General features: G+C 35.2%; 1 long non-coding RNA gene across 14 annotated transcripts in view; it reads left to right on the top strand.

Moving 5' to 3' along the window:
• Positions 1–23012, top strand: part of LOC107195316 — a 173908-nt gene that overhangs the window by 80386 nt on the left and 70510 nt on the right. For 7 of the 14 annotated variants that reach the window (XR_003044773.1, XR_003044778.1, XR_003044771.1 and 4 more), the window contains one exon: positions 27–193. The exons of 5 other annotated variants lie outside the window; for them this stretch is intronic. This is a non-coding gene — a long non-coding RNA (uncharacterized LOC107195316). Of the gene's footprint in view, positions 1–26; positions 194–22603; positions 22997–23012 lie in introns of those variants that run through there. 2 more of the 14 variants (XR_003044777.1, XR_003044783.1) reach the window with 2 other exon arrangements.

Here is a 23012-nt window from a genome sequence, read left to right as displayed (position 1 = left end):
ACTCTTTCTTGTTCGTTTTGTCAAAGGAATGAAATGCAGATAACTCTTTAGACAACTTTTGTAGGAAAAGTGTCTCATGTGATCTGGAACAAACACATTTTATAATCAGATTTATCAAGCTGTGAAGAGAGAGTTTAAGTGAATGGAAGCATCAGCATTCTGTCACCAGGAAATACTGCTTTATCCAGAATTGGTAAGTGAAAAGTGGCATTGCTCCCTAATAGTTGTCATATGGTGCATGTGGGTATTATGAAATTGTTCACAGACCCCTACCAACTGTGTTGAACCAGAGAACACATAAACAGAGTGAGGAACTCTAAAAAGAGCAGCCCAGGAATATAGCATAAAGGCTGAGAAGCAGCCAGGTAATTGACAAAGATGAATGATTCATTACCAGTTTAGTCAAATATATATAATTTTGGCTTTTCCCCCCCTTTTTTACCCGGAGGAAGCAATCAAAATGGATTGTTTGGTAGAATTTTAGCATTAACTTTCCATGGATGTATATTTCCATATAGTCTGAATAATATTTATGATTTTTGAAAGGGTGCTTTCTGAATTAGTGAATTTGCCCTCTTTTCCCTCCCTCTACTCAAAGATGTCTAGTACTTAGAAATCTACAAAATAAAATTAAGTAATGCATTAGAAACTTTTCCTCCTGATTGTGAAAGGCACATTAAGATAATAGATTTTTTATATTTGTATCATTGTGTTTTTAGATTATTCTATTTGGTGACATTAATATAGCGAAAAGGGTAGTTATTACTATAAGGTCCATTATGTTCTGAGAGATTGTGTTTAATAGCTCTTACCAATGTGCCTGTGTCTGTCTCTGAAACCTTAAATTGTTTTCTAGTCTTGAATTTGAGCTAGGACCTTTATATTTAAGATGCCCAGAAAACTACAATAAAGCTTTGAATACCTGTTATATACACTGGGTTCTTGATTCATGAACTGTGAGGAAACACAAGTTTATACTGGGCATGAATGTCTGATTTCTTGATTTGGTTTCTTAAGAATGATTGTACTGGAAAAGTTGACTAGAATAAGAAAATAAAATTAGAATGGTGGATGGCTACCTGATTTTACAAGTTCTTTTATTGGTCAATAGAAGCAATCATGTGATGTGTACTTGTAAAATCAGATGGAAAATAATTATATAGGTAACTTTGGTGTCCCTTTATGAATGCGAATACATATAATTAAAACTGTTTGACAGAGTTGTAAGTTTTGGGTTATATAGGATATAACCTTATTTATTTCTTTTTTAGTATCTTAACCTAATTGAAGGTTAAATCTACATTTCTGACTTTGGGTTCCCATTCTGTTACTTTTGAAATCTTAAAATCCTTAACTTGAAAGGGAAAAATGTATAATAAACAACAGGTTAGCATGCTGCAGTTTCTCTGTTGGCACTAGAGTGGGATGAGTGTGGAGAAGAGGGAGATGAATCTAGTGGGATCTATTAATTGTTCTTTTTCTTTTTATATGATTTGAGAACTTTTAAGATTATTTTTCTCTGACTAATAGCTCTCAAAGACATAAAGCAAGGCAAGCATGGCCTTTAAGGGCAGGATCTCCAATAAATCAGATTGATGATCCAAATATGTGAATATTACAAGGTATTTGACTTAATTAAGGTGTGGCTGAGGACGTGGAAAAATACCACTCATTTCCCTGAAGCGCACATGAATTTATAGGTTTCAGAGTTTTGAAGACAGAAAATGGTGACAAAGCATTAAGATGATTACAGGTAATTTATATCCAGCTGCTAGTTTGTATTCAGTGATTCACCATGATTTTCAGCTCTGCATTTCATGCAAATACTTGGGCAAAACATAACGATTTAATAATCTGCCTAAAGACGGCCTTTCTTGATGGAAAAAAAGTCTATATAATTTTTAGGTTTGACTTATCCATTTAGAATCCATTTCGAATGACAAAAATATGATAGAAGTAGGTTGAAACAATAAAGGCTAGAAAGTGTATCGCAGAAGAATTCTTTTAGATCTTCATATTTTTAATTCTGTTTGCTCTTCTCAGTCATCAATTTATTATTTTTTTAAAATACATGTAAAATAAATAACAACATTGCCCTGGATTCTCCACTGGGATTATTGAGAGTATTAATAATATTCTTGTACATTCTGTTATAGGATATTAAAGGTACACATATGTCTTTGTTTTTGTGGGTATGTAAAGCTACAAACTGAAGGGAATCAGGTCAAATGACAGACTTCAAAATAATTTTTCAAATAATATTTGATATTTTCATATTCAGGAATATAAACACTTTCCCTTTGGTTTGTTTCTTAAATTTTTGTTGTGGTATACAATTTTGTCCAATAAATTTTTTAGAGCATGTGTATGTATGTGTTTAATATTTGCTTGGAAGGGGGAGCTTTTAATTGCTAGTGAAACAAGTGGCTGTTTGTTAGAACCTAAATAAGCCTCATAGTGTTGTTCCTATGACAACAGAGGGGTTGGGTGTTGAAATATAGCTTTAAGTTCTCGGTTTGGAAATGTCATTCAGACCTCCCACTACAGTCTCATTGAGTAGGAGGATAATGAATAGGGGAAAAAAACCATGAAGCAACATAAGTATCTCCGTTCGTTTCATGTCTTCTTGGCTTTGCCTTTGTGTATGGATTACCATGGGGTTGGTAAACCCTAGGTCTTGAAGAAAGCAATACTTCAGTATAAAATAAATGGACAGGGGTCAAAAAAGTTGGGGAAGATAAATAACAACATATGGGAGTAATAGGCAGGAGAAGTTGATTTCCATGGGTTTGTGCAAATTCTTTATCCAGTGCTGACCAGCAGGGAGAACATCTTGAACCAGTTATTGTGTAGCTTTTCAAGAGCTGCAAATATTTCCTTAAAATGCAATGTGGAGAAAATTCCTTTGGTAGCAGAATAGTTTACCTCTTTGGAATAACATTTATTCATCTCCCCTAGGCTGATTACAGAGAATACTGTACTCTTTTAGAGTACATGTCTTTAAGTGAATTATTTGTCATTTAATAACTTGTCTTCTATGGGAAAGATAAGGTGGTAAAACTTAGATATTTTACCCTATATTCAAAAATTACTTTTAAAAATCCTTAAAGACTGTTACCTGTTGTTTATAGAAATGCTTTGGTTTACTGAGAACCTTATATCACACTGTATTTGGGGGCAGGGATTGTTTAGACTAATATTTGGCATTAGATAAGATATGCAGTTGTGAATTTTCCATGCCTGAAGGGCTTCCTACTTTCTTCTCCTAGATAATTTTGACTATTTATTTGATTATCAGCATATCCAGAAGTTAGAAAGAAAAAGAAGACTTAATTAGCTTTACCCCTTACTTAATATATAGGTTCACCATCTCTCCTGAAATCCAAAAAGCTCTGAAAAACAAAAGATTTTAATGGAAAAAAGTTGGCTGCAAATCATGACCTGAACTGATGGGAAGCTATTTGTAATCTTTATCCCACTTAGTGCGAATGTTTGTATGTTTTACTGTAGCAATATTAATGTGTTTGATCACGAAGTGCTGCACCTTAGCCCCCCAGAGTTTTATGTAGATAGAATAGTCACCTTATTACCTTTATAAAATGATAAAATAATCATAAGAGTAATCAATCTGAGTGTCAGATAAGGATATGTGGACCTCTAATTACTGATATGCATGGAGCTTGTATTATGTACGGGGCAGTACTCTAAATGAATCACTAGCATATAAATCAGTGCTTGGCACATAGATGTGTTTTGGTATAAAATTATTTGTATATATTTAATTGTCACAAAAACTATATGTGGCCAAATATGATTGTTATCTCTATTTTACATGGGGAAACTGATGCACAGAGAGGTGAAGCAACTTGCCTAAAGTAACACAGTCAGGAAGTAGTAGAGCCAATATTTGAAAGCAAGCAGTCTAGCTACAGTTTGCTCCTAATGAGTCAACTTCAGGTAGAGAGAGGGCCTGGAGACGTGGTACTGGAACTCTTGACTGAGCCAGTCAGTCACTGTTTACTTTATGCCTAGTTACCCTATGCCTGGTGTCATCAGATCTGATGATGTTACTACCATGGTCATTACCAGGGGCCTGCTGCAGAATGCTTTATAACAGGTTCTCCTGTGTGGGAGTGTAGGGTTCTATGGGTCTGAAAAGCTCTTACTTCTTACTCTCTTCATAGATTTCTCAACATTGATCTCCATCAGCAGTCAACCCAATTTCTTTATCTTGATGAAAAATTATGACACATGAAATAACTTCTTAGCCCCAAGGAAATTATCTTGAATAATGGAAAATAATTTTCACAGACATTTTCTGGGCCCTGAACTAAGCAGGAGGTCTGTGCTTTGACAGAGAGCATGGGTCACCTCAAGAGTGAGTGAGCTCCCTGGTGTGGGAGCCACACTAGGACAAAGCAAAAGGCCCTTGGGGGAAATCAGGCAGGCTATGGAACTTGAGTTGCATGACTCTGAATCCACCAAAGAATACTTTTAACAGTACTTCTCAAGAAAGTATATAAGGTGTCTCTCCAATACCTATATATTTATTTCTAGGGATAAAAAAATCATTCTAAGCTAATAGTAGCCTCCTCTTTCTATTCTCCAAATTTCCTACCCCTCTACCCTGCTTAATTTTTCTTCTTAATACTTATCTCTGGCTTACATATTATATGTTTTACTTATTTATTCATTTGGCATTTCAGTGAACTAGCAGTAATGTTATCTGTGAACAAATTTAAAGGTCCAAATTTATTTCCCTTTGATCTCTATCTTTAAACTGATTCCCTCCCATCAGTTTTTATTAGATTTATTTTTATTAGATAATAAAAATTTTTGCCCAATGGATTTTTCTCACTATTAGTTATCGTTTTATATTCACAGCCATGATAATTTCTTTTTCTTGAACTGTTTTGATTGTGCAATCAGAATTTGGATGGCTCATATCTTCATTCAGGAGAGGAAACTAAGCCAAATTTGAATATGATCATTGAATATTTTTAAAATCAAGAAAAACTTGAATTTCTAAGGAGAACATGCACAGTAAAATATTTTTATATTTTATAAACTATCTTCAATTTAGTTAGGGAACTGGGGAACTGACATAACATTAATTCCAGCAAAAACATCTTAAACCCACCTACTTGATATCCTTTTCCTTTGAAAAATTAAAAATATCAATATAAAACAGTTGTTCTACATGTTATGTTAAAAAATGTGATTTAATCTTGGACATTTCCTGGCTCAAGTTCTTAAGTTCTTAACTGTAATCTATTGTCTTTCAACCTCCTATTTATTCTTGTTTATATATTCCAAAGTATTAAGGATAATATAAAACATAAAATTTTAAATTTCCTGTATATTATTTACTGTAAATATGTCATGTAAATACATCATTAGAGCAGTTATATACTTGACTTTATTTTAAATTAATTCTTAGAGGAACAGATTAAATGCATTTAAAAGTTGAATGTAATATGGTTTTGTAAGTCAATATAATTTGAGACATTTTGTTTTTCTTAGCTATATTTTAATAGCAAAATAGTTTCTAATTGCTTCCTTTTAGTGGTAAGTCTAATAAAGTAATAACTTGCTTAAAAACAAAGTATAACTGTTATTTTAAGGTAGAAAATAACAGATCGTGAAATGCAAGCTAAGGTTTTATTTTAAAGGATCTTCCCTTTCTGCCTTGCAAGAGTTGAATTCTCCTGAAAGCACCTAATTCTACTGAAAGCCCATTGATGGTGGTGATAGTGGGAGAAAACTTATTTCCTACCTTTCCTAAAAGCTGATGGATAAAGACTTTTTAAACTTAAACCCATTAATTTCTCTGTTTGTATTTGGGTGATATATATAAAGCAAGTCTAGAGTTCTTAAAAATGAGAGAAACTGAGTGAATTTGTGCAGTCCCAGCAAAACTTTTCAGGGTGCTTCCAAAGTTCTGATTACCTGAAAAAAAATTCCAAACCTCCATTTTCCAGTATCAAGTATGTGACAGTGGTTACCATGACCCCAAAAAGGTGCCTATTTACAGCATCCATTGAAGTATTTGCTCCCTAAGAGGCTCAGGCTCTGGAAACAAGTAGACTTGTTCTTTAAGCTGACTTTACCCCTTGCTAGCTGAGTAAGCTACTCTGTTTATTCCCCTAAGCCCCAGAGAATGGACCATCAATACTAGCACAAAGGGCTGTTGCATGATATAACATATGTCAAACACATGGTATATGGTCCCTGGAGTAGTTCCTTCCCAAATCCTTTTAGGAACAGACTTCAATTTAGTCTCAAAGGCTGTGGATCCATTCTAAATTATGTCTTTTTTTTCCATATCGGATTAAGTAACAGCGGGGGCTGCCATTTATTGCATACTTAATATGTTCTAGGTGGGCGCTGTTGTACTGCTCTACCTGCATTGACTTGTTTAATCTTCTTGACAAACTCATTGATTCAATTATTATGCCCATTTCACAAATAAGAACACTGAGTCACAGAGAGGTAAAGGAATGTGCTTATGGCCACTCAGCTGGTAAGTTGTGAAACCAGACTCTAAATCCAAGTAGGTTGTTGCCAGTATAGATGGAAAGTACTTCTTGGCAGAAAAGCAGAATAAAAGCTGACTGAACCCGAAAGTCTCAGAAATGATCTTCTCATTTCTGTTCTGCAAATTGTCACATCTTCAAGTGGCCCTCTCAATATTGAAATACAAAATTGACTTTTTCTGCTTTTTATTTTACAAATCATTGGGAGCAATTTTAGTCATTGCGTTTTATGAGTTTTAATTAGGCCACTGAAGTCCAGGAGGGGAATTCCTTGTTTTCAGTTGATCTCATGCACTAACAAATTTAGTCATGTAACTTCCCCTATTTTTTTTCTAATGTTTTCACTTGAAAGTGGGGGTAGAAGAGAGAAGTATGCAAGTGTTTGGGTCCTAGGGATGTACTTTCTTCAACCTCTCTGGAGATTTTCTTCTTATCTGGTATAGAATTTATCCATAAAAAAGTAAAATAAGTAAGAATCTGTATTTACTAATATTTTCTCCCTTTATCTCCATATATTTCCTGGTGCTATCTAGAGGGGCAAAACTTCTAAGTAAAGAATTACAAGAAGCCATCTATGTGCATAAAACCTCCATATTTGGATGAGTTAATTTTCAGAATGTGGGAAAGGGGTTTCACATTGAGAATTTCCTCCTTTCAGATGTAGGTTGAGAATTTGTCTTAGGGGGAAAAGTAGGCTACCCTAACCCACGGATTCAAAAGTGCTTAGAAATCTCTTTAAAAATCTGGCCTTGGACTGAGCCTGTTTGTATGCAGGAGGATATACTAATCATGCCTGCCTTCATTTTTTCATTCCTTCATTCATCCATCCATTCATTCATTCACCCATTCATTCATTCATTTTCTTAAGTAACTCATTCAATGCCTGCCTACAGATGTATGATATAATGGATGGGGTTACGGTCCATTAAGGGAAGGAAGAGGAGTTACTACAAACTCGCTCTTTCTCCCTTTCACCTCAATGAATACATCTTTTTTTTTTTATTCTTTTGCCATTTTTGAGACAAAGCACATATTACAGATTGACATTCATAAAAGTCTTTAAGCATCTTTCTTTGGCAGCCAGCCTTTTTTAAAGTAAGGGAAAGAAAAAGCTTGTGACAAAAAAATAATGCAGAGATATGTTTTATTTTTAACTGGTGGTAGAAGGACTAGGGTTTAAGAATTCCCCTGAGCTTTCAACTCATTTCTCTGTTTAAAGAACATTATAAAAGAACAAGGGTCTCTACAATGTTCTTTTGGATAATGATTTTTTAAATAGAATTTAAACCAGTTTGGAGGTCAAAGCCCTATTCTGCCCTAAATTAAATTTATTATGAATTTTTGAAAATAGCATTAAGTAAAGATGTGGAAAATGAGGGATAACCCTCTCTTTTTGGGAGACAAAGCTAAGGAGGATGGTTTATACTAACACTTCAAAAAGTGTTATTCATCACCATACTGCAGTTAGGGATTTCTTCCTTAAGGCAGATAGTCTTTACCTTTACTTGTGATTTAAACCAAGGTGTCATTTTCCATAGTTTTTGAAAGACACACAACTAACCATCAAGTTCTTTGTAATGGCACAAATGTAATCTGTATGTTTTCTGGTATAGGTTTGACCACAGCAGCAAAGGCAATGAAAATGCTTTATAGCTTTCAACATGAAATGTGATGTTTACATCAATACTAGGTATATATGGTCCAATAAAAGAAAATATTAATGTGGAGTTAAGTTTTTAAAAATTGTTCATTTACAGTTGACATTCAATATTATTTCGTATTTGTTTCAGGTATACAGCATAGTAGTTAGACTTAAGTGCCTACGACTAGATGAATGGATAAAAAGGTGATGCATACATACAATGGAATATTACTTGAGCATAAAAAATGAAATCTTACCATTTACAACAAAATGGATGAACCTAGAAGATATTATGCTAGGTGAAATAAGTCAGAGTAAGGCAAATGCCATATGATCTCACTTGTGGGGAATCTAAAGAACAAAGTAACCAAACAAAGAAACAGGAACAAACTCATAGATATGAATAACATTTTGATGGTTGCCAGATGGGAGGGGAGTTGGGCCTGGGTGAAAAATGTGGAGGAATTAAGAAGTACAAATTGGTAGTTAAAAAATAGTCATGGGGGTGTAAAGTACAGCATAGGGAATATAGTCAATAATATTGTAATAACTATTTACAGTGCCAGGTGGGTAGTAGACTAATCGGGGAGATCACTTCGTAAATTGTATAAATGTCTAACCAGTATGCTGTTAATGTAGATTTAAAAACAAAATTGCTCCCACTCTAAAAGTGTAGCACATTATTTCAGGGTTCTTCTTTCTGAGTAAGTTCAAATAAGGACTGTTTGGGACAAGTCAAGTTAGTAAAGGCAGTAAATACTTTTCTCTCCACTCTGTTTGGTAACTATACTCCAAAATACCCTCTCTTATCTTTTACCTATGGACAATAAGGAGAGTGTAAAGAAACTGTTCTTTCTCTTCCCATCCCTGCACAATTTCTCTTACTGACCACTCTCCTACAACTTCTGTCCACCTGGCCCTTGAAGTATGCAATGCTAACAAAAATCATCCCAGGTACCATCTAGACCTCATAAACTTATGGCCGAGCAATTGACAAAAATGCCATATGGGAAATGCTCATTTTATAAAAATGTATTACACACTCACTGCATGCCAGATGGTTTTCTCTGTCTGGGAATATAGCAATGAACAAGGTCCCAGCTCGCATGGAGCGGGGAGACTGACAATGATCAAGCAAATAAGTATATGTCAAGAGTCACTATGTGCTATAGAGAAAAATAAAACTAGTTAGAGAGATAGGGAGTATCTAGGGGTCTGAGAAAGAGCCTCTTTATCCAGGGCTGACAGGAAAGTCTTTTCTAACATGATATTTGTTCAGAGACTTACTCTTGGGAAGTGAGGAGCCAACCATGAGGGTATCTGGAGGAAGACAATTCCAGGCAGAGAAAACAGTCATTGCAATGGCGGTGGGAGCAAACTTGGTATGTCTAAGGGACAGAAGAAAAGAGGCCGTTGTGGAACAGTGAGCAATGTGGAAAGTAGTAAATGAGGTCTGGGAGGTAGAGAATGGCATATCACATAGTTGGCCATAGTAAGAAGCTGCTGGAAGGTAGGACATATAACTAGAGAGAATGAGAATTGTGTTCCAGAGTACATGCGATTTATATAGAGATCCTGGGGAGTCTAGCCATTATGTTTCATAACCTGAGTGTGTATAAGTTGCATAGGGCTCTCTTTTGATAAAATACTTTTGTAATCTAAATCATTATGCTATGAAAATCTTGATAAAGAAAGATAAAGTTGAGCTATATCAGCTCCTTATCAACTAAAGAGCCAAAAATGGGTAACTCTTCCTATCACATCTGTTACTCAGAGAGGGGTGAGGTACTCAAGTGTCTAGCAGTGGGATGTTGTCTCAATTTCATTTATACTTGCCAAAAATTCACTGTCTGTGTGGTATGTCTTTGCTGATTTTTATACTCGGTGATTAACAGTTTAGAATTTTGAACTGCATGGTTTTAAGTAATTTTGTGTTAAAATACTTTCTTTTGTGGCTCTTAGTTTTATGTTCATGCAGTTGATAGGTTCTCTTTTATAATTCTATATAAAAATTTTGTTTGATACAAGTTTAAAAGTTATGTTACACAGTGCTTGTTTTACAAATGGAGGTGGAAAAGGATCGTGGGAAAATAAAAGCAGTTGACCATTTGGGAGGAATGGAATTGTATCTACTTTTTATCTTTAAATTCGTATTAAAAACAGTTTTGCGATTTTTAAAAGATAAAATTGATAGCTGTAAATGGATTGCAGCCCCTTCTCATTCTTTTGCTATTCATAATCTGGTATTAAAAGTCCAGCGTTTTGTGTAAGGTATGTACAGTTTCTTCATGTGGGAGTTAACATGTTGAGGCATGACATCAGTGAGAACAGACATAAAATGTATATACATATCATTTTATCAACATTGGACCATGTAACCAGGCCTGACAACATACAGGACTTGGAGGGGCTTGATGGCTATTTGTAGGTATTGCCCAGGTTTATCTTACTTCACACCACTTGAAGCTTTATATTTAATACCTATCACCTATCCTGACTTTCCACTAGTTAGTTATGCATTTGGGTTAACATTCATATTCTTTTAGCCAGGTACCCACCTGCAGAGAAGAGTTATTGGTTTTGTCATTTATAGTTCAGTTCAACTGGACCGGATTTCCTTACTGCCTCTGGCTGAAACTGACTGAGAGAATGAAAGTTTCACTTGTGGGGAGGACAAATTAATAATTTGGGAACATAGAGTATTTTGTGGAAGAGGGCCTAATTTGCTCCTTTCCCTCCTCTGAAGTAGGAATCCTGCACTAAGAGAGGGAGTGAGAATTGGTACATCACAAGGAAGCTGATCTCCTTAGATGAGCATCCTTGGGAACTGAGAAAGATGTAAAAATGGATAAAGAAAGATGTAGGGGAGCCCCAGGGCATCAGCAAACCTCTGATCTTATGCCCATGTCTGTCTTTGGGTCCTTACCTCATTTCTTTCTGGCTTCCCCAACATGATGTCCATTATGCATGTCTCCTGGGAGACGAGGGGTCATGTTCCTGACTTACTGAGCAAAGAATTCAGGCATGGATGTTCAAGACAACATCTTCCTCAAATCCTCCTGTGTACATCTCTCTCAAGTGAACTTTCTAGGTGAAATACAGAGAGTTCTCTCAGAGAGTAAAGTCGGTTTTTCCACCAGCTTCCAACTTCTAGCTTTGAGGGAAACACATGTATTGCCCATGAAGTGGTGTGTTCTGCTTGGTCTTTCTGGTCATGTCTGATGGTCTACCGGAGCTTGAGGCATTTTTCCCCATGTGCCTAGGGATTTCCCCCTCTTTCCTTCCCTCTATAAGTAGACAATTTGTTGCCTGTGTTCTAAAACCTTGATATTTCTGCCTTTGACTAGAGTCTATTCTGGAACGATTGTGTGGTGGCTGGGCACTGCAAATGAGTCAGTTCCTGCAGTTTGGTTACAAGTTCTCAAAAAGTATTTCAGAATGTGGATGTGGTCAGCATAGTCATTTTCCAGGCATCTAAGAGGAAACCCACATCAACTGTAACAATTGAGCTGCGAACCGATAGCCCTGCAGAGCAGAACTGGGCCTGTTTTTCCTCAAAGGAAAGCCTATAGCTATCCTAGAATTTAGTCTGCTCTACAGATCTTCAAGTAGAATTCATTTTCATGCTTGCAAATCACATTTTGTTGTTACTGTTTGCACAAACAATGCAATAGAGGGTTTTTGCCTTTGTCGCTTTTTGAATGTGGGCACAAGTTTGACAAATTATTTTTGTAAAATGGAATCTTACGGGATTAGAATATGATTAGTACAAAGTGTGAAATGTGGCGTAGGCGTAGAAACAGTGATTTTAGCTAATGCACTGAGGAAGAACTAAGATGGTTTATGTACTAGTAGAGTACATGGAATAAAATTATTTTGTTTACTAATTAATTTCTGAATCTATGTAGACTTAGCAGCAGTACTGATTAAAAGTAATTAAATCCTTTCAAGCTTTATAAGGATTTCAAGTTTGTCATAACATTTAGAGTATATTAATTCAGCATAGTTTTTAAAAAATAATCATAATTATTGTTAAATTTTATCCTCGAGTACACATGAATTATTTAAAATTTTGATTGAGTTCTTAGTTATCAGTCTTGCACCACATATTACAACTGACTAAATTTTCAATTTTAAGAAAATAAACGACAGAAAACTGGGCAAATGTTTTGAACACATGCATCACCAAAGAAGATGTGCAAATGGAAAACACATGGAAAGGTGTTCAACACCATTAATCATTAGGGAAATGCAAATCAAAACTGCACACCTATTTGAATGGCTACAATGAAAAAGTCCCACTGTACTAAATGTTGGCAAGTTTATAGGGGTTCTAGAACTCTCAGTACATTTAAGTAGAAATGTAAAATGGTAAAAACGTTTTGGAAGACAGCTCGGCAGTTTGTTAACATGTTCAGTAATATATTAACTGATCCAGATATTCCATCTAGAGAAAAGAAAGGATATTGTACATGAATGCTTACAGCACTTTTTGTTGATAATAGCTAAAAACTGAACCCTAATGTTCATCAAGAGATGAATGGATCGACAAATTATGGAGTATCCATATGATGGATACTACTCCTTAATGAGAAAGCATGAGCTACTGATGTAGTCAACATTGTTGACTCCATAATAAGTGAAAGAAGCCAGACAAAAATGGAAATGCTGTATGATTCCATTTATATAAAACTAAAAAAAAAAATGCAAAGCAATATATAATGACAGAAAGCAGATAAAGTGGTTGCTTGGGGTGAGGGGGGTAGGAGTGGCAAGTGGGAAGGGTTGCAAAAGAGCATGAGGAATCTTTGAGGCAGGCGGGTAATTGGCACTATTTTGATTGTGGTGATGGTTTCATGAGTACATATGTCAAAACTTAAAATTTTACCTTGTAAATATGTGCAGTTTATTGTGTTATTCCTCAATTTAAAAAACTTCATTGAAAATGAACAGTCATTGTTACAGTAGATGGAGGATTTTAAAAAGCCTTTTTTTGGCAAAATAAAAACTTAACATCTCTTAGGGGAAAAACTTGATGAAATTTTAATGGTTTGGGGATAGAAATATAACCTAGTGCATATGAGAAATCAGAAGTTAAACTCCAAACATAAATGTGATAACTTTAGTTCCTCCTGTTTACAAGGCGTTGAAACAAGTGTTTCAGGAAGTATTTTGTCCAGCACTATGAGGCCAGCTGTCTCCCTGGTTTATAAGCATTGCACTTAAACACAACTGCTGTAGCACTCACCATATGATGAGGGCTAAAGCATATGAAATGGGGCTCAGACTAAAAAGATAAGACGAAAATACCACCTTCAGATTTTACTATTATTAGAGAAATAAATCTCTTCTTTTTGCAGAGTGCATGAAAATTGATAAGACACTTTTATGTACCTCATTTTGTGAGATCGTCTCAATGATCCCATTATCAGTAGGATCAGTATTATCCTTATTTGCTTGGGGTAACAACCTGAAACCCAGAGAAGCCAAGTTCTTTGGCTGGATCAGAGCCCCCATTTTCTTGGGTAGAGGTCACCATTCTCCCTACTATACCTTGCCACTTTCACAAAGTCATATTGAGTATTTAGCCAGGACCCTTTTACTCATCAATTTGCCAGGCAATTACTAGAGGCCCTTCTATTTGTATATGAGGTGTTCATGACAATGATTCCTTCTAATCCTATTAACCCATCTGTAAATGGATAATAACACAACCACAGGTTTCACAAGGTTGTTGTAAGGGTCAAAGACTAGTATGTGAAACAGTCATGGTAGCTGGACAGTACCGCATACACAGTGGGTGTTGATATTTACTATGTGACTGCTCTCATTGGACCTGAATACTAATGGCATGGGCATGTGTGAGTGACTCTGTAAAACCAACATGGAAACATGAGATTAATTCCATTTGTTGTCCCATGGCTTCCATCAAGAGTAAGTTTCATAATAAGTGAAATCTTGTGCACTGGGTTATTTAAAATCCTTCTTTAAAGGCTACTGAACAGTCATTACTTGGGTCACAGTTACCAAAACTGGTGGCTTTGAAAGGAGACAATACAGAGCTTAAAGCAGGTGCCATTAGGGCTTACTTAGCCAAGAAGGGAAATAACACCCTTTAACCCCTTGGCTGTGTTGACTGACATCTCTGCTTGTTCTTTGCCAGTTTCAGTGACCCTCTCTCAGTATTCCTCATCCTTTTTACATTCCTGGTTTGGGGGAAACTGCCTCAGGAGAATTTTTTCTGAGTTTATTGCCACTCGAAAATTTCCATAGTGTATGTGATAAAAACTGTGTGAGGACTAAGTATAGCCTTAATATGCTCTAGGATGGTAATGCACAAAACACATTTTCAGGAGACAGAAAAAAAATATATTCTGTGGTTGCATAAGTTCAGGAAAAGCTGAGCTAAACAACATTAAATAGGTTTCTCTCCTACAGGACTTCTCAGAACCTTTTATATTTGTATTGAAAATTTACAATGAGCATATGGTACATCTACATTTCCCAAATTTAATAGATTAAAAGAATTGTGTGTGTGTGTGTGTGTGTGTGTGTGTGTGTGCGCGTGCGTGAATCATCTATTGGTTTAATACTCCAAAGAACACACTTTGGGAAAGACTTTTATAACCCGTTATTTGATAAATTAGTAAAATGACAATTTTCCTAAGTTTTCTGTCAGTTCTGACTGACACATCTAAAGCAAAACACGACTTGTTTTCTTGACTGGGACCTCAGAGTTCCAGTTTCTAAACTTCTTATTCAAGATTTAAAAAATTTATTCAGGCTTATTTTAAGCTTAGACAATCAGGAGATAGTATGAAAGCAAAAAAATTGTAAGGTTTTGTCTAAAGATGAGAGTCAATCTAGGGAATCCCTATTTTTTTTTTTACTTTGTTTTGTTTTGTTTTGTTTTGACCAAATCTTTTGATTCTGTTCTTTTAAGTACCTCCATTTATCTCATCCCTAATTTCGTGGTCTCTCCTGGCTTCCATAGGGGCAAATGTGAAAGAAAGTGTTCACAACATTTCTTTCCTGTCAGCTTAGGGTTCACATTAACTATTAGTGACTTCAGTAGTAGGATGAGTTTGACTGAGCATGAAGAGAATTATCATCCTGGCATGGATTTTTATTTTTTTACAATTCCACCCTACCCAGACTACAGAAAGTTTAATAATCAAGATAGGATCCATAACAGAGATAATATCAAAATGAATAGTAATTGTCAGTGACAAATTTGAATAGGTTGATGCCATTGCCTACTAACTGGGAATGAGAGGTGAGAGAATGAATATGGGGTTAGGGTCATAGAGACATTGAATCAGGAAGGGTACTAGGTGATTGTGGACGTAAGGGAATTAGATTAGTTCCTGGATTGTTGTATCTACATAGGATGTATAGGCAACCCACAGGCTGGATACCCCAGAAAGCTCAGTCTTAAGGTTAGTATTGCTCATCAGGTTCTGAGGCTCACTGCTCTTCTAGCATTGCCAACTTACATCTAGTGTGTTCTTTTTAGAAATTGATATTTCCCCTGCATTATTGAGTTCCTTATGCCTTGTCATTTTCTCTAAATAAGAGGGTTTTGCTATTTCTTTTTGACTAAAAATTACTCCTACAACCATTCACACTCCCCCAGATTATCTGACACACACACACACACACACACACACACACACACACACACACACACACACACACACACACTATCTTGCCCTTTTTGAGCCAGTACTTTCAAGGTTACACTATCCTTTTATCCTTTAGTGGCAAGTACCTCTCCTGACCTTTTTCTCCACTCTTAGAAAGAGGAACCAGATTTCCTCTCTGTTTCTTACCATCAATATAAACAGCAGTTTTGTTTCTGTTATTTCCCTTTTCCAACCTAGTGATAAAAGTTTGCCACTGCTGTTCCCCCTACCCTACACAGGAAGAAAGACTTCCTTCCTCCATCTCTTGACTTTGCCTAGGCCTATGAATAATCTTCCCTTTCTCTCAGACTCCAGATGCTTACCTTCTCTAACTTCTTTTTTTTAACTCTCAAGAGTTACCCTTCTTTTATCCTTCCTCTCCCAATTTTCTGGTTTTCTCCATCTGATAAACTTTCCCTTCTACCTAGTTAATGGAGGATTCACATGAATCTGTTGCCTCATTCATGAGTGCCTTGGCGTTGTGACTAGGTATTGGCCTTCTCTTATATCTCTTTTCTCTTTGGCTCTACTGACTTACACCGCTCCTCCTTGCTGTTTGTCATTTTCATTAGCCTTCCCTCTTCAGTATCCTTCTTCCTTTTTACAGTCCAGACTACTTCTGTGACCATCTTAAAATTCCATCTCCAATTGTAAGTTGAGAGCTTGATCTTTTGACATCCGGTTAATTTTTGAATCTGACTTTTAATTAGATTGATAATATTTCTCTAAACACTTAAACTTTGCAGAACCATCCACACACTGTCAAAAATTCCCCGCTTTGAGCATAGATGTACTCTAGCATCAACTAATGAGAGAAGAGGGAGAAAAATACTGTTATCAAGACTTTTCATGACTCTTGCTTTGTACTGAGTATTATCACCAAAACATTTTTGATTTCCTTTTGACTACTTGAAAAACTGGTCACACATTCACTGGCTGGCGACCACTCTAAGAGCAAATACTTGATGTGAGGTTAGGAATTTATATTGCTGTCTTTCTTTCATTCTCTAGAAATTTAAAAATATTCAATCTCCCTTTTTCCTTTATTTAACACGTATCAACAGTCTTTCTTTATAAGTCTCAACTAACTTTCGCATTTTCTCTTTGTTACACAAGTAGAATCTAACTCCTCTTTGTTGATTGAATGTCTTGTGGGTATTGTAGCAGTTAGGTCATCAGGTAGCATCAATAAAGATGATATATACATTTGGCCCTCCATCATTGCAAATCATTTTTTTTAGTTCCTTCAAATGTTCACACTTATCTGTTTGCTGTCTTCTCTTATTTTGTGCTATAAAACATTTATACAAATCACATAATTTAACAAATCAACATACTACCAAGGATTTCATAATAATTGAAGCCCAGTGTTAACTTCTGGTAGATGTCTGATTTTTGGAAGAGGCTTCGCTTGATGAAAATTTAGTTCATTTTATAACCACATGAAGAAGAAATTACAACATATGGATGTTCCTATGTTTTCTTTCTTCTATTTTCTTCTCCCTCTCCCTACAATTACCTGTTCAATTTCTCATTTTTTTTTATTTCACCAGAGTAGATCTTGTTAACATCATATAGCATGAGGTGGTTAGCATAGCCTTCCTACATCCCAAGGTCTCTTCTGTGCAACAAGGCTATTCTTGTGCTGCAGGGTTTATATAGAAACTTTCACTCTAAGTGCTTTCACTAGAAGGTTTCTTGGGGAAATACACTTTATAAATCCTTTATAAATAGCTTAATTTTATAAGCACTCACAAATCTTATAGAAAGTTACCATAAAACTAAGATGGAAATCAAGTAATGTTTAAAGGATAAAGAAATACAAGAGTTTTGCTAAAGTGGAGATATTCTCCACTTTTTTTTTTTGGTTATTTGTTTTTTGAAGTGTTTTTATCAGTACAGGTGCCACACACTTGATTCATTTCTTTATAGATACTTATTAAAAGATTACTGTGACTCAGTGTACTGTGTTAGTACCTGGAGAATCTTGGAAGAATAGGATTCAATTCTAACCTCAAAGAGCTCACATTCTCATAGGGAGACATTTCTAAACAAACAATTAAAGAGTAATTTGACTTGTGTTTCTGGCCGAGACACAGACTGAGTGATCAGGGAGCTGGCCCTGGGTAGCATACGGCTAACTTTATGGAGGACTCCAGGAAGGTCCCCTAGAATCTTAGAAGAGTATCTTTGAGCCTGGCCCAGAAGAGGGAGAATTGGAGCTGGGCGAGCAGTTTGCAGTGTGCAAAGGCCAAATATTTGGCTCCTCCTTCAGTCAGTCTGAGCTCAGTGAAACTTGATGAGAAGAGTCAAGGAAGACCAAATAAAGAATTTTGTACCAGGAGAATATTCAATGACAGCATTCTGTACAGTGACAAAAGCAGGCTTGGTGGAAATTTGGTTATAAATGAAATCTGCAATATTATGTGTATGTGATTTTTATGCCTTTAGAGAATAGCACAAGGCTTAGAAATGAGACCAAATTTAGAAAGACTCTAGTAATAGTGAAGAATAGTAATGTGTTAATTGTGATTAACTGAAAGTGTAAGTCAGGAATTCTTAGGAACTGACTGCTTTTTCTATTACTAATAGGTTCAGAAAAGTCACCTCATTTTGATATTTTTCCCTTGTCATTGATGGGATGTAAATTATTTTACTTTTTTTTCAATGATAAGTATTCCTCACCACTGTGGCACATTGCCCACGTTGTATGAAGAGAATGCCTTAGGCATTTCTTTCAGAGTGAGGGAGAGTGACAGATATATTTGCAAATGGATTTAGTGCAATTAATTTCTGGAACTTGTCCATAAAAAAGCTGTTACTTAAATGAAAGCTATTCTTTTTCTTTTGAGTGTTTTTAATGAGTAAAATGATTCATGTTTTCATGTAACGACTTTTAAAAATTTTTGGTTTTCATTGAGAAGGATTAAAGGCACATGCCTAATTGCTAATATTATTTTTTTAAAAAACTAGTCTGAATTTTTCTTTATGGACTGTGATTTGTTTTGCCTTTCGAAGTTTGTTTTAGGATCTTGTGCCAACTCTATCCTTTCATAGACCTTTTCAGAGTAAACTTATCTGGCAGGGAATGTCTTTTTAAAAAATGTCCTGAGCAGGAACATCTCAGAAATGTTTACCTCAATCTTAAGTTGATTTGCAGAGCAATTTACTAAATAGAGTGATATGAGAATCAAGTGACCATCAGCTGGTATAAATGTTTTTGGTCAGTGTAGTCACAGGATCTCAGGTATGCAAAAGTTGGACGGGCTGCAACCACATGCTGGTTATGCTGAGACCCTGGCTTAAATACTCTGATGTAACACAAAAGGAATTCAAGTTCACAAGAACATACTTTAATTAGACACTTGTATTTAAAAGGTTGGTTTTCCTCTGGCTTAATTTCATGCCATGGTACACTGTGTGTATGCGTGTACATTTTTTTCCTGGGCTATAGAATTAGATTTTTGTTCTTAACCATGTGGGAGGCAGTTTTTTCTTTTTGTTTTTTTTTTTTTTTAGTAAACAAATTTATTTGAGGTATTATCGATATACAAAGAACTGCACGTATTAAATGTGTACAATTTGATTAATATGGACATACAAATATCCATGACACCATCATCATAATCAATGTAATAGATATATCCAACACCTCCCAAAGTTTTCTTGTGTCCAGAGTTTTCTTGTGTGTGTGTGTGTGTGTGTGTGTGTGTGTGTGTGTGTGTGTGTGTAAGGACACTTAACATGAGATCTACCCTATGGGAGGCAGTTTTTGTTAATTTCTAAAGTAAACACTTATGTTGTTAGAATAGCATGCATGATGGTGTGCTGTCAAATCCATAAATATGTTTTAGAAGCTGACTATATTTCTATTTCATTATGGAAAGCTCCTAGTACATACCCTAAAATATGTGAAATGTCATGGATAGGAGTTGGAGGGAAAATTTAGAGTCAAACATTACAATTTTCACTTGGTAAAGTTAACATTCTGGCAATGCTATGACATTATTCATCTCTCTTCCACATACAGTGTTTGGGGTCAAAATTTCTTTGAACAAATACAATTTCTAATGTTTGACAGACTTTTGGGAATCAAAATTGAATTGTCCATATAATTCCTTAAAAATGCAAGGTAAGTCTACTCTTTAGTTGAATGTCCCATGAAGCAACCTTTCTTTCATTTTCAGTGAAAAGTTGATGAGAATTCCATTTGATGTCTGTGGGTTTCTTTACTTCTTTGTTTGGTTTATAGGTCACCTGTGTTTTAATTTGGAGGGTAAGCTCTTAAAATTCTAGGTTAACATTTCAAGAAATGGTTTTTATCCCAATTCAAAGCAGGCTTTCCAACAGCAGGTGGCAGGCTTAACTTTTATTGAGTCTTTTTCTCCCTTTAAACTCTTTCTCATTATGTGTACCTCAAATAAATGGTCTTAAGCCAGAATGGACAGAGTTTTTTGTTTGTTTGTTTTGTTTTTTAATCTTGCTTTTGTTTGTTTGCACTGTGAATAAGACTTGAGCAGTGAGTACCTCCATTAGAGTTCTATCCCGTTCCTGAGGCTTAGTTGTTTTCTGAATTGTAAGATACTAGAATTATATACTGTGACATTTTTATTTAGACCTTATTTCTTTTCTTTGACTTTTATTCATAAACTTTGAAAATATATTACTAATTAAGTCTGTGCTATAGTATATTCTTTATATTCTAGTCTATATTTTAATAACTTTAAAAAAATTGTATTATTGGTTAGTGGTTGACGCTAATCTATAGAATAGCCTTTAATAAAATTTTATTTAACAGTTTTTCCTTTTTGTATTACCTAGGTAAATTTAAAAGTGGGGAGAAAAGGCCATCTTGATAGTTCTTTAGATTTAGGAAGATTTGGAGGATAGATAGGGCAAGCTTTGAGAATTAAAAAATACCATTCTTCTAATCTAAATGGACCAAATTTATAAAAGACAATCCTTTAGATTTTGGCATTAAAACTAACCAAACTAAGCCTTTGCTTCATTTTAGTTGTTAGTCTAATTTGTAAGAGTTATATATATTTAATTTTAGTGGTTTATGAAATATAAATTTGCGTGTTCTATAAATGTTTGATTTTTACATTGATGGTAAGATTCAGCAAAACCTGTACGAATGGTCTTTTTCCCCACTTTGGTATATGTGTCCTGGCTTTTAGGCAATGCCAGAATATACTTCATAGATGAAGGTGGTTTTAATTTATTTAAAAAGAAAAAATATAATAAAACAAAAACCTACTTTACCTTGTTAATTTCACCACTTTTTTCTTCTCCAAGGAGCTAACTGCCTGGTGAAATACTATTACAAATTGGCAAGTGGGTTCCTTCTTAAAATTAGACATCTATGATTAAATAGTTAAAGCATTTCCTTGAAATTTATATATGTAAAGCTCCCAGATTGCTGGCTATCTTTTCATATATTATAGCTAATACATTTTCTTTTTAAAAGCCTCTTTCTTAGGCAATAAATATTTGAGTGTCTTTTTGTGGTCTAACTGCATGTCCAGTCAAATTATACTAATTTAAAGTTCTAAGTATAGCTTTTTTTCTAATTGAGAATAACTTTCCTAAATCTTTTCTAAGTGATAGTAGGATTCTAAAATGTGTACTTGGAGCAAAGTTACATAGTCATTTACAGCCTGGAATAATACTAAAAGTCAAAAAAATTAATGGCCCACAGTGGTCGTGTGCTAATGTAAGAACGCCTTCTTTAAGACATCAGCCCTTTCCTGTTACAGAGCCTTTGTTCTGACGCTTGCCTTGTCTCTATTGAGTTCTTTCACACCCCTGGTGTTTGCATAGTTCTCCTTCACGTTCAGGGATGTGCTCAAATGTTACACCTGCAATGATGCTTTTCCTAACTACCTTATGAAAAATAGCATTCCTCTTCACTGTTGCATTACTCAGTGAAATGACCATACATATCTATTGAGTTTCTTTTCTGTCTTTCTCTATCTGCACCTTAAATCTTATACTCTTAGTTCCATGAGTGCAGGGACTTCATTCAGTGTCACATTCCCAGTGACTGGCATAAAGTACAGAGAGGACACTTAGTAAGCATTTTTGTGGTGACTGAGTGAATGAATGAATGAATCAATCGAGAACAACTGTCTCCTAACTTTTTATACCTACATTATATTATGAGAAGAAAGCTTGGAACTGACATATCTTTTCGCAGTTTTCTTTGGCATTTTAGACATTTGATAGAAATAACTATCCTCAATTTGTAGCAGGAAACAATGTTTTTCACTGTAATTTATTTTACATATGTGTATGATTGCTAGATTACCCAAGTTAAAATGGCATAAAGCAAAGATGTACCAAGACCATAATAAAATAGTGGATTGTTTGTTTGCTTGTTTGTTTGCTTTTTCTTTTTGATGGTTATAATACTTACTGCTTGTTTTTCATATATAAAACATTTTACTGCAAAACATGCCAAATAATCAATTGTAGATTTTCTCACAAACTATCAAGTATTCTCCAGAAGGGTAGGGGTTTTCATTTTTAAAATTTTCTCCTTGAAAGCATATCTGGCACTTCACTCAATATCAATTAATTAATACATGCTGAGTAAGTAAATAAATCTAGAGGTCGTTTTTAACTGTGTACATGGAGTTATTGTCAGAATGTCAATAAAGAAAATATGAAATTGAAATCTCTTGATAATCATTTTCACATAAGTTTCCAGGATTGATGTCTTCTCTTTCCTTTCACAGAGCCACTCCCCAGAAGGCTGCGGATTATCTAACTGCTGGAATGTGTAGGTACCCTCAATGGCTCAGTAGCCAGTGTAGATCCTGTCTTTTGTAATCAGTAGCTACATCTGGCTACTGGGTCTCTGATGGCATCTTCTAGCTTCTGTTATAGTGTCGTGAGCTGAGGTTATTTGGAATTCCTTAATAATGAAAACTTTACCTTGATTTACATATACATACATACATAGAGTTACATTCTGGGGTGGTAAGTCTCCCGTAATTAGCCAGAATGTGGAGCCATCATGATGTGTGGATGATGTGTTGTATTTGATTTCAACACCACAAGGGGGAGGAATCTAGTATTTTAGCTACCCTCCCTTCCCCCTGTAGAAGGTATTGTTTGGTTGCAAAACCATTTCTCTCTCTCTCT

This window comes from Pteropus alecto, unplaced genomic scaffold, assembly GCF_000325575.1.
Source record: "Pteropus alecto unplaced genomic scaffold, ASM32557v1 scaffold392, whole genome shotgun sequence".
NCBI classification, from domain to species: Eukaryota; Metazoa; Chordata; class Mammalia; order Chiroptera; family Pteropodidae; genus Pteropus; species Pteropus alecto.
The sequence above is the reverse complement of the archived record's forward strand: the minus strand, read 5'-3'. Positions and strand labels throughout refer to the sequence as shown.